General features: G+C 40.5%; 1 protein-coding gene across 1 annotated transcript in view; it reads left to right on the top strand.

Annotated features, from left to right (window-relative positions):
- Positions 1 to 1671: 1671 nt before the first annotated feature.
- Positions 1672 to 12529, top strand: part of kcnab2a (potassium voltage-gated channel subfamily A regulatory beta subunit 2a) — a 124463-nt gene continuing 113605 nt past the window's right edge. The window contains exon 1 of the mRNA XM_077602491.1: positions 1672 to 1780. The gene's annotated coding sequence lies outside the window, so the exon portion shown is untranslated. The remainder of the gene's footprint in view (positions 1781 to 12529) is intronic.

Genomic DNA, 12529 nt, shown 5'->3' with positions numbered 1-12529 from the left:
ACATGATTCAAAGTGCTACATAGAAACCTTTGCCAAAATTATAAAAGAAACAACAATCTTTATGTAATAGTTATAATATGTGCTTCCATTTACCATTAATATTAATTAATATTCATTTCATTCAAAATCAAGGAAAAATCTGTGCAAACGCATTTTGGAATTGAAATGAATGCCTCTATTACCATTGTACGAGTGTACAATGAAATTTTAAGTTTCATCATAAAGTGCACACATAGTAGTCATAAAAAGATTTATTTATTATAAAATGAAGTAAGGGAAAAAAGTGACTAACGTGGTTAGCAGCATGTGAGGTAGCTATGGTGTTTTAGTGTATGAAGTGTAAAGTAACTTGGAGAAGAGAACATGAATTGAGGGGATGATGATCGCCAGCATTGATCACATGAAATTATATACGTGTGTAATAAATAAAAAAAACAGTTAAATGGTATAGCCCAAATTCTGTGCTTTTTTAGTTCCTGTCCGCGTTTGTTGATGCAGAATCCTCAACAGCCACAGTGATACCACCACGATACTAAAACCATCTTAGCAATCAAGGAGGGAAAAAAGCGGGGGCTACATGACTCTGCAGAAATGACATCATCACGCCAGTTGCAGTAATCATGGTTAAAGCTCAAGTTTCGACGTTTATAAATCATTGTGTTTTTTATTTTAAAAATTGAATTGGATTATTGCTATTGAATGCCGGACCGGTGGACTGAGTGGTTAGTGTGTCGGCCTCACAGCTTTGGGGTCCTGGGCTCAAATCCAGGCTGGTCCGCCTGTGTGGAGTTTCCATGTTCTCCCAGGGCCTGCGTGGGTTTTCTCCAGGTACTCCGGTTTCCTCCCACTTCCCTTAGACATGCAGAGTAGGCCGGTTGAATACTCTAAATTGCCCTCAAGTATGTATGAGGGTGAATGGTTGTCCGTCTCCTTGTGCCCTGTGTTTGACTGGCCACCAATTCAGGATGACCCCCGCCTGATGCCGTAGTTAGCTGGGATAGTCTCTAGCACCCCCCGATTACCCTTGTGAGGGTAAGTGGTTCAGAAAATGAATTAATGAATAATGGTATTGAACAAATTGTTTGTCCTGAAAACCTGAATAGCAAATGATAAAAACTTAATTTTAGAGACTTAAATCAATTAATCGTTGAGCAGTTTCTAATTTCTCCTTTTGTTATTCGTTCATTCATCTTCTGTAGTGCACATCCTATAAGGGTTGCCGGAATCTATCCCAGCTGACTTTGGGCGAAAGGCAGACTACACCGTATACTGGTTGCCAATCAGCCGGAGGGCAGACAGAGAGACAAACCACCATTCACACTCACAATCACAACGCCACCAGCGTGATTCGAGCTCACACCTACTCGCACGGAACTCAGGTGAGTGAACCACTCCACTATCAGGCGGCTACTTTTTGTGATTCTAGCAATAAAACAATTAACCTCGGCACACTTGAGGTCACCATGCCTTGAATTTTTAATGAACTGCATTGGACCACTGGGTGTTGACGCCTAAATATAGACTACAGAACGCAACGTATTGTGGGGCACCACTGAGAAACGCGGGAAGCGCAATCGAATTGACTGACGTTGGAGCCTGGCCAATGAGGAGCCGCGCTGTGGCTGCAGCCGTTCTTGCAATGGCCAATGACATCTTACTGTTAGACTCAGTGGGGCGGTGCTCTTCACAACGCGTGGTAGTTGTGTCAAGAGAGCAACACAAACCACACGCTCCTCATCACTGGAGAGATAAAATCATAAAGGGAAGAATTTCACCAACGGTAAGAATCTCATTGATGATCTGAGTGTGTTCATTTTAATGTATCGCAGGTGGAAGACCGTGTGAGCCAAACGCTTGAATTTACTCGGCTTAATCAAGGTAGTCGCGACAGTCATGCCACTCTTCGGCAGCTATAAACAATTAACGCGTGTTAAAACGACAAATGTTGCTCCGCGAACCAATATAGATTCATTTTTCCGGGATTACCTTGCCTTTGATTTCAATTTGTGTGCATCATCATGGTTCTACATCCTCTGCTTAAATCAGATGTGGGCAAACGGAGCGTAAACGGGAAGCTCAAGGTGGCATCCACGTCCGTGAAACTAAGAAGCTTTTGACGTGATGCCCCCTTCTCCCCTGACCGTCGAGCATTTCCGCCGTGGAGAGTTGTCCTGCAGATGGGAGCTGACGCGGAGACGTCACCTCCGGGAGGTGTCCGTGCTCCGTACTGCAGAGAGGCCAGGTGGCTAGTTCAAACGTCACCTTGACAACGGGACAACGCGTTGCACGCCAATGCGAATGCACCACTGCAGAAAATCCCCCATGTTCATTAAAACTAGGGATCGCTGCCAAAGGATAAATTGCACTCAAGGTGTGCCAGAAAATGACTGCCAAATGAAGAATTGCACACAAAGTGTGACAGAAAACCTCCTGGACTGGTGTTAGAAAAGATTGATTTCGATTCCAGACTACAAGTTTTCCCTTAAAAGAATAAATCAAATACACCTTTTCGACCTGGAAGTCTTACTCGTCACTGCAGCTTCGTTGTTCCGACCATCTTGAGGTCATCCACATAGTAAGTTTTTTAAAAAGGGACACTCCAGTTGAGTCAAGGTTAATCAATTACTTTGATTGGCTTTAAAGACCCCCTATCATGCATGGGTGGCCACTTTACTGAATTTGATAGCTTGGATTTCCTTGAGCCATAACCCATAGTCCAAGTAGTTTTAATCCCATTTTGCCTTTGGCGATAAATCTACACTATTACTACTGAGTGACATTACGAATAGACGGGCTCTTTGCGTACACGTTCTCTTACGTTTAGTTTCATTGCTATTGTGGCTAGCGTTTTCCTTTTTTTTCAAGAAATTCAATCACTTGGCGGCCTGGCGGCCGAGTGGTTAGCGCAGGGGTGGGAAAACTATTCCACAAAAGGTGTGGGTTTTTATACCAACCTATAAGGCAAAACCTTTCCACCAATCTGGTGCAATCAGTGGTTTACAGTCAGGTGCTTTAGTTTAACCTCATTGGTTAAACTGGGTTGGATCGGTTGGAACAAAAACCTGCACACACAGCGGCCCTCGAGGTCCGGTTTGCCCACTCCTGGGTTAGCGTGGCGGCCTAGTGGTTAGCGCGTCAGCCTAGTGATTAGCGTGTTGGCCTCACGGTTCTGGGGACAAGGGTTCGATTCCAGGTCGGTCCTCACTGTCATCTCCATGTTCTCCCTGGTCTTGCCTGGGTTTTTTCCGTGTTTTCTGGTTTCCTCCCAATCCCAAAATTGCCCTAAGGCAGGGGTGGCCAAACCGGTCCTCAAGGTCCGCTGTGGGTGCAGGTGTTTGGTGCAACTGATCCAGCACAGACACTTAAATCAATGAGATTTCTGAAGGAAACAAGAAACACCTGACTGCTATCCACAGATTGCACTTGTAGGACACCAGATTGGTGTAAAGGTGTTGGAATGAAAACCTGCACCCACCTTTGTGGAATAGTTTGCCTACCCCTGCCCTAATGGTTGTCAGTCTCCTTGCGCCCTACGATTGGCTGGCCACCAATTCAGGGTGTCCCTTGGATGGCAGTAGTTAGAACTCATCTACCATGCCATTGAGGTTTTGTGAATACGAGGAGAAGCGTCTCTCTTGTCGGCAGGGCTTAGCATGAGCGAAACAGCCGGCTGGTGGCGAACAGCGGCCCAGAAGTCCGCTTGCAAGAGGCAGCAGTTTCTTTCAGTCAATGCGTACGGTTGGCTACGAGTCAAATTGAGAAGGCCCTTGGCAGAATCGTAACCAGCTTTACACATCCCCCAATGGCCAGTGTCAAAGGAAGGACCCTTGGTAGCATTGTAGCTGACTATACATTTCCATCGCCGGCTGCTCTTCATGGAAGAGAGATGACTAGTTATTTTTTACAAACAATTTAATGATATAATATTGTCAGTGTATTCAAAAATAAAGGATTACCTCTCACACAGATCTATAAGTATTAATATTGCACAAAAAACATTTATGTAACGCTGCCATCAGCTTTCATGAAAATCAATGATGTCACAAGAGAGAGGGAGCCAGCAGACGGCAAATGTCACATCGCAAAAGGTGGATGTCGACGAGTTCTTATTGATTTTATCATTCATTCATTCATTTTCCGAGCAGCTTATCCTCAAGGGTCGTAGGAGGTGCTGGAACCCATCCTAGCTCACTATTGGTGGCCAGCCCATCGCTGGGCACAATGAGACGGACGACCATACAGACTCAAATTCCTACTTTGGGGCAATTTAGAGTGTTCAACCAGCCAAACATACTTGCTTTTGGAATGTGGAAGGAAATCGGAGTACCTGGAGAAAACCCACGCAAGCCCAACATGCAAACCCACACAGCGAGGATCGACTTGGGATCGAACCCTCAGCCCCAGAACTCCGAGGCCGACGCACTAAACACTTGATCACCAGGCTGCCTGGTTTAAGAATACAGTGGTACCTCGAGGCTAGGTCGATAACTTTAAAAATCGAACTGGGATGCACTTGGTTGTGACGCATGGGGAAGCAGCAAGTTCCTACTCGAAAGCCGCGGCGGAATACATTAACACCTTTGCCTCGAATATTGCACAAGGTTACATGCATTTCACCCCTTCGTCGAATTGGAAAAAAAATGTTTATATCAGCAGTATCCGTGTTCTTCCAATATCCTACACAGCACCCATGAACCATTTTCTGATAAAACAATTGACTTTCTTGTACAAAAACACATAAAAAAACTGACTGCCACAGTAATGAAACTTAACTGAAGAGGGCCGAGTGCGCAAGTTCGTGATGTCACTCCGCAGCAGTACTGCAAACATATTTTGAAAGAGCGAAATGGGCTTAAAGGTGTTTTTTTCCTCTCTTTTTAGTTTATTTTAACAAATAAAGGGACAATGGGTTGTGGGTCATGGAAGTTCCATCTACTGAAATCAGTAAAGTACTCTCCCATGTGAAAGTGGGCCTTTAAACACTGTACCAGTGTGATGTGCATGAATGACAACCTTAGTACGAGGACCAGCTATCTGCACTATGATGGCTTTGATCCCTATATTGATTGACAAAAGTAAATATTTAGAATGAGTGCAATAGTTTGTTCTTGGATAGTTGTTGTTGGATATTTCTGGAATGTTAACATTTGGCACTGTTTCACAAAACATTAGAAATATTCTGCTTGAGCAGAGAAAAGCTGGAGGCTTGTCTTTCTGGAAGGGGCGGGAGAGATGGTGCAAAAGTCACTGCAACTGAGTCATTGCTTTAGCTAATGATGCAATTAGAGCAGCGCTTGGCGCTTCCTGATGATATCACCTAGTTTTCTAAGCTTGCAAACAAGGAATGGTGCTCCTAGTATCATTGGGACACACAAACCCCACCACCATGATAAAGTGATGATTCATGGGGTGATTTTTTTTTCCCATGCTACATAATGTATTGGCCCGATGATAAGATGGTGTTTTTTGCATTGAAATAAAACTGAAAAAGTGTCGGTCGTCGTAAATTTGGGGTCTAGACATTATACCCGTTCATGCGAGATGGCGCCAGATATCTTTAAAATGATTGTTGAACACTTTAATGGTTAATGCAGTTATTGCAATTTTGTTGTTTTATCACAGTAGATTGGTCTATTTACATTTTAAAAAAAAGTAGAAGCCATTCATTTACAAATGTGACTGCTCTTTAGTTTGGATGTTTAAATGTTCAGATATTAAGATTTGATAGACAGTTTTTGTAAGATTTGATTGAGGCAAAATAACACGTTTTTTCTCTTGGATTGGATTGAATAACTTTATCCATCCCGTATTCGAGAAATTTCATTGTGACAGTAGCAAAAAAAGGCATAGTTACAAGTTAAACAGTACAGTCGCAAAGGCTGCAGAACAACAAATCAAAAGCAAAAGCACAAAGTACAAAGCAAATCAAAGTCAATGGGATCATTAAGAATCTCCAAATCAAATCATTAAGACAGAAAAGCAGCAAAAACACAAAACAAGCAAGAGTGCACAGAGCTACCGCCACCGGCTGCCATTTGAACGGCACCATCTTGGTTTCGGTAGCAAAAACGGATAGAATCAAAAAGACGTTGTAAAGTTGGACAAAAACTGGAACCACACACAGGAAGTCTTCCACGAGATGGGGAACTTCTGCAGACTGTGACCGAGGTAGAGAATATGCAGAGTCACTCTTCCAAGCTTATCCGCACAGTTCCTCAGTAGTCTGGAGCTGAAGAAAACAGCAGCAGGGCAGAACTCCTCGACTCCGTTGCTGGTAAGCGCCGACAGCTCTTCCATCGTATCCCGCGATGGAATGGTTGGTCAGAAGCGTTGCCTCTTCTCCCGGCACTTTTGTCCAGCTCCGAAACTCCGGTGGCACCGAGGTGTTGCTACTTCTGCTGCGTATTGTAACAGCTAGTCCCATGCGTGTGACAGCGTAGGCATGGCTGAATGGTTCCAAAAAAGAAGTAGCCGACAGAAGCCAGGCTAATAGAACAAGGAAAGTTGTAAAAACATTAAAGTAAAAAATATACATTTATTGTTATCATTTGCTTCTGTACAAAAATTTAATTTGGTGTTCAGTCTTTTTTCAAACTTGAGTCTTGAAAAAGAGGGGGTCGTCTTGTAATCAGGATCGTCTTTTAATCGGACCAATACGAGAATCCACCACTTTTTTCTTTTGAACTTGAACTGCCCAGTACAGTGGTACCCTGAGATACGTGCTTAATTCGTTCCAGGACTGAGCTCGTATGTCAATTTTCTCGTAACTCAAAACGAACGTTTCCCATTGAAATGAACTAAAAATAAATTAATTCGTTCCAACCCTCTGAAAAAACACCAAAAACAGGATATTGGATTGGAAAAAATGTTTTATTTGTTCTAATTTGCCATCTATTAACAAAGTAACACCTAACTAGTGGTTTAATATTACTAAAATGTGTATAATAGTACTAAAATTATACGGATTTCGAAGGGGGGGACAGAGGGGGGGAGTGTTCCATTAAAGTTCCATTAACCACACACGGAACGACTCATCAAAAAGCCTATTTGTACTCCATGATGAATTAGTGTCGAAGGCACCAAATGATTATACAGTAATCCCTCGAATATCGCGGTTAATGTAGACCAGACATGGCCGCGATAATATAAAAATTGCGACGTGGGTCCCCCCTAATAAAAAAAAAAAAAAAACTTCAGTGCTGAGTCCTAGTAGCAAGAGTGGCTTCCGCTTGCGAGTTTCAGCTTGGATTTTCTTTTTTTAACAAAAAAAAAACATTCTTCATCCACCGTGATACTTGCAAGCGGAAGCCACTCTTGCTACTAGTACTCAGCACTGAAGTAAAAAAAAACAATTAATAGCAGACAAAAATAGTAAAGTAGTGAATTCGCGATAAGTGAGGTCGCGATAATCGAGGGAGGGATTGCTGTAATGGAGATGCAGCTGCCCCCTAGCCAATGGGAGGCCAGCTACTGCGCAGTGACTGCTGGGATATCGAGTTCTTAATACACCCAATATGACGTCGCGCGAGCACACTAATTTGGTGCTCGCCGTCATTTCGGCTATATTTACAAAATAAATGTTGGCGTCAACAGAGCATTCAAAGCTAGACTGTGAACTATATATATACAACTACACCAAGCAGCCCCAGACTACTATTTCCCGTAGATAAAGTACTGCGCAGTGACTGCTGGGATATGGAGTTCTTAATACACCCAGTTCTTCAATACACCCAGTATGATCATTTCGGCTGTATTTACAAAAGAAATGTTGGCGTCAACAGAGCATTCAAAGCTAGACTGTGAACTATATATACATACAACTACGCCAAGCAGCCCCAGACTCTACTATTTCCCGTAGATAAATACTGCGCAGTGACTGCTGGGATATCGAGTTCTTAATACACCCAGTTCTTCAATACACCCAGTATGATCATTTCGACTGTATTTACAAAAGAAATCCTGCCGCTAGATGTTGGCGTCAACGGCGCATTCAAAGGTAGACTGCGAACTAATATATATATATATATACTAATATATACATATATATATATATATATACATATATATACACATATATATATATATATATATATATATATATACATATATATATATATATACACATATATATACATATATATATATATATATATATATATATATATATATATACATATATATACATATATATACATATATATATATATATATATATATATATATATATATATATATATATATATATATATATATATATATATATATATACATATATATATATATATATATATATATATAAATAAAAAAACTTGGAGCTTGCCGTCATTCCCGGAGGCTTGAGAACTACAAACGCTGGACCCGGCGTTTTGGAAGACTCATTTGGGCAATTGTTTAATTCGGACACAGAAAATGAGGACTTTGATGGATTTGTGGGTGATGATTACGTGAGTAAGTTGTAAAATGTCTAAAAGTACAACCGAACTCAGTTTTGCTTCCGTTGCCTTTTTACAAATGTGTTTTTAGCCTGTGGGTGTAGCGTGCAAGAACTATATTTCCCAGCAGTCACTGCGCACCGGAACCCGGAAATAGGCTGCTTCCGGTAGCCAGCGCTATTGCGTTTCGATGTTCATCCATATATAATATATAATATATATGCGTCTAAAAAAACGGTGCGTGCTTTGTGTGTTTAAACTACAGAAATAGCACTCGTTACTGACACTGTGGCTAAAAATACGATGCGCCGAATAGTCATGAAAATACGGTAACCAAATCTTCCCTGATACTGATTCTGCAGATCATGGTTTGTAAGTGTATCCCTATCCATCTCCTGGCCTTGAACAAACTTTATACACATAATGAAAGGGCTTCTCAAAAACATATTTACGATAAAGTAACCATATTTTTTCTTAGTTAATCAGTCAGGACTGGATGATGATGTACAGTTAGCTGGATCTCCGAAGTTGATCACCTTTCCTTTAGGGATCGTTTTTATGCTGTGTCATTGAGATTACATTATATGAGGTATTTCCAACTCCCTGTGTCATATTGAAACTGGTTCAGCATTACTAAAAGCCATTCAGTTGCACCATTCTGCTGGGTGAGTAAGCTCAATAGGCCAGGTTTAAATGTTAATTTTCTTGGATGCGGTGCCCTTTCCGATACTAGTATTTCCGGACTATACATGTTTTTTTTTTTTCATAACTTGGTGTGATTTATACTTAAGAGCGACTTAATGTGAAATTATTGTAGGGACACCTCAGCTAAAATGACATTTTGTTTCTATATTGTGGCACCCACGACACGGTGTGGAACAATTTGCACTATTATTTTGGAAGCAGAAGAACAGGCTTTCATTCAATCATTTTATGAAGCACTTCTCCTCACAAGGGACGTGGGGGATTCTGGGGCCTGTACCGGCTAACTACGGGTAGCAGGCGGGGGACACCCTAAATTGGTGGCCAGCCAATCCTAGGGCACTAGGAGACGGACAATAATTAATGCTCACGTTCATACCACAGGCCAATTTAGAGTGTTCAACCAGCCTACTCTGCATGATTTTGAGATGTGTAAGGAAACCAAAGTACCCAGAGAAAACCCACGCAAGCCCAGGAAGAGCATGCAAACTCCACACATTGAGGAATGACCTGGGATCAAACACTCAACCCCAGAACTGTGAAGCTGGCCACTTGTCCACCGGCTACCATTTATTCACTTCCACAAAAATGATAGATAATGACTGGTCATTATCTTTTAAGGTGTCATGCACAGTCACAGTGTCACAATAAAACTGAAATGATCTCATAACAAACTAAATAGCATAAATAACAAATAATGAAACAACTGGGACAGTAACTTTAGAAATTATTAGCACAGAACATGAACTTTAAATGTTACTCACATCCCTAACACCACAATGCATGTTGGGAAGCTTTAGGCACTCCTAGAAACATTACAATATTATTTGTTTTAACGATAGTAACTCATCTATAAAACACAACCTTTGAAAGTAATTTGCAGTTAAGTAAAGTATTCCAATATTAAAAAACTTTTACGTAAGTTGCCCTTGTTTAGGTCGCAATGTAGTCTAGGGTTTTGAGGTTAACAGTGCTGCTCTAGTGGCGCTGTAGTGAGCTCAACCGTTCAGACTTTCCTGTTTGACCCAAGCCGAAATGAAAATAATGAACACTGGCCAAGACAGAAGTGAAAATCGAGGGAGGATCATTAGTTGGTCACAGTAGATTGTGTGTTTGGTAAATGTTCAACAGAGATTGTGAGCGTCTGTTGCAACGACATTCACTTAATTTTTGTTGCTGTCAATGGTAGGCTGCTCGTTTGTAATAAGATATTCTATACATATATAATACATTTGTTTTAAGCATTTTTCTTATTACCAGGCACACCAGTGGGTGCTTTCATAAATTCAAGAAAATGATGTGACTCGAAATCACACGGGCTAAAATTGTGCGAGCAGGCTGCACTCGCCCAACCGCATCCTCCCACTTTGGGTTGTTAGCAAAAGCATGCAGGCTTAACTCACTTTGTTTATTTCCTCTTTACTGGAAAGTATGTAAAAGTTGTTCTTTGTATGGAAATGTCAGACGAATTTGACAAGGAAGATATCATTGATTACACTGCACGCGTGAAAACATGTTGGCCATGTATAATTTTGTATTGTTGACACCGTTCCGAAATTGAATATTGATTGTATAGGCCAGGTTGGGATTTTAGATCTCTTCTAAGTTCTTTGTTTAGATGTCAAGTAATATTAGTGAATGTGTTATGTTAACATACTGTACACCTATTCAGCCTGTTTTTCTGTTTTCACTGTAGTGAAAGTTGTTGTTGGTCTGTTCTACCCGCAAAGGTTGATGGGTATTTTTAGCGAACCATACCTGAGGGTAGTGTTGTTCACAAATGACCTGCTTCTAAGATGTGTTGTGAAGTCGGGTGGTATATGAATGCATAAGAGCAGCCAGTAGAAGTAAATTACTCTGTCTCCTTACTTACCGTATTTACTCGCAAATAAGCCGCCCCCACGTGAAGGCACCACCTTAAAATAGCCTTAAAATAGTTAAATTTTACATTTTTTTGCGTATAAGCCGCCCCCAATGTGTTACTTTGAAGGGAAAATCTTAAGAAAAATCATCGCATGTGGTATTTCTGAGATACTGTATGAATCAAAAGCACATTATTAGGGTCAATATCATAAGGAAGTTAATATGCAAAATATCAAATTATTCAATTTGAAAAAAGAAATATGTTTCTTGATGTGAAACTGATGCTTTTTAATGACCGAAATGACAATTTTTTACCAGAAGTTTAAGATGTTGTGGCGGCCAAATTGGTTCAAATACGGCTTATGTACAAGGAAATACTGTGGTTCCCCATGTCATTTGTTATATTATTGTATTATTGCCTTTCACAAAGAAATAACTGTTCTTGCTGTTCAGGTTTTATAAAAAAAAATCCCCTTAAAACGTGACTTACACTGGTGTAAGTCTGGACAAAAAAAATGTTATTACGATTAAAAAATAAATAAAAATAAAGATTAAAAAAATCAGTCTATCGATAATTATCATAACTAACTATCACATCTTTTTCTCTCGAATTTGAAGCTTCAGACTTGCGAAGACATAAATACATTACTTTCCATCAATTATGAAAGTAATGATGTGCTTCTTACTTTATAAGAAAAGACGATTGAAAATATGATGATTTAAATCTCTATTTTTGTTGTGCAATAAAGGTAAGATAACCCCCTCACGCTATGAAAAGTAATGCTGAAATGGTGCAGAAAATTTGACAGGTGACTTCATTTTTATAAATTTTCCTTCAAACTAAAAGTTGCTGTGCATATTGAAATAAATAAAATAATCAATTGAAGAAATCATAACCATGAGCAAGCAGACTATTTTCAGCCTCATAAAAAGAAATGATGTAAATTTACCGCACGTGGCCTTTTATTTCTTTTTCTGAATCGCTTTATCCTCACAATGGTCACGGGGGGTGCCTATCCCAGCTGACTTAGGGCCAGAGGCGGGGGACACCCCAAATCGGTGGCCAGCACAAGGAGACGGACAACCATTTACACTAGGGGCAATTTAGAGTGTCCAATCAGCCTACCATACATGTTTTTGGGATTTGGGAGGAAACCGGAGTACCTAGAGAAAACTCATATAGGCCCGGGTAGAACATGCAAACTCCACACGTGACCTGGATTTGAACCCAGGACCCCAGAGCTGTGAGGGTGACGCGCTAACGACTCGTTCCAGCGAGCCGCCCAAAGTTGTTTTGAATTCATAATTTAAAGTTGTTTAGATGTGATGTGTGTTCGTGTCTTAAGGTTCGCTTCTCCCTTGCTGTTCTGTTACTGAATGAAGAAAACATCTTTGCATGCTTGTTATTCATTTTAATACAATAAATAATTTTCTATTTTTATTTTATTTTTGTGTTTCTCATATCGTTCATACAAAAGTGGGGCACTTTTTTTTTAGGACATTGGAGCGACTTACAGATTTTACATATAAAT

The sequence above is a fragment of the Stigmatopora argus genome, chromosome 6, assembly GCF_051989625.1.
Source record: "Stigmatopora argus isolate UIUO_Sarg chromosome 6, RoL_Sarg_1.0, whole genome shotgun sequence".
Lineage (NCBI taxonomy): Eukaryota > Metazoa > Chordata > Actinopteri > Syngnathiformes > Syngnathidae > Stigmatopora > Stigmatopora argus.
Note: the sequence above shows the minus strand (reverse complement) of the source record. Positions and strands in the feature narration are given on the sequence as shown.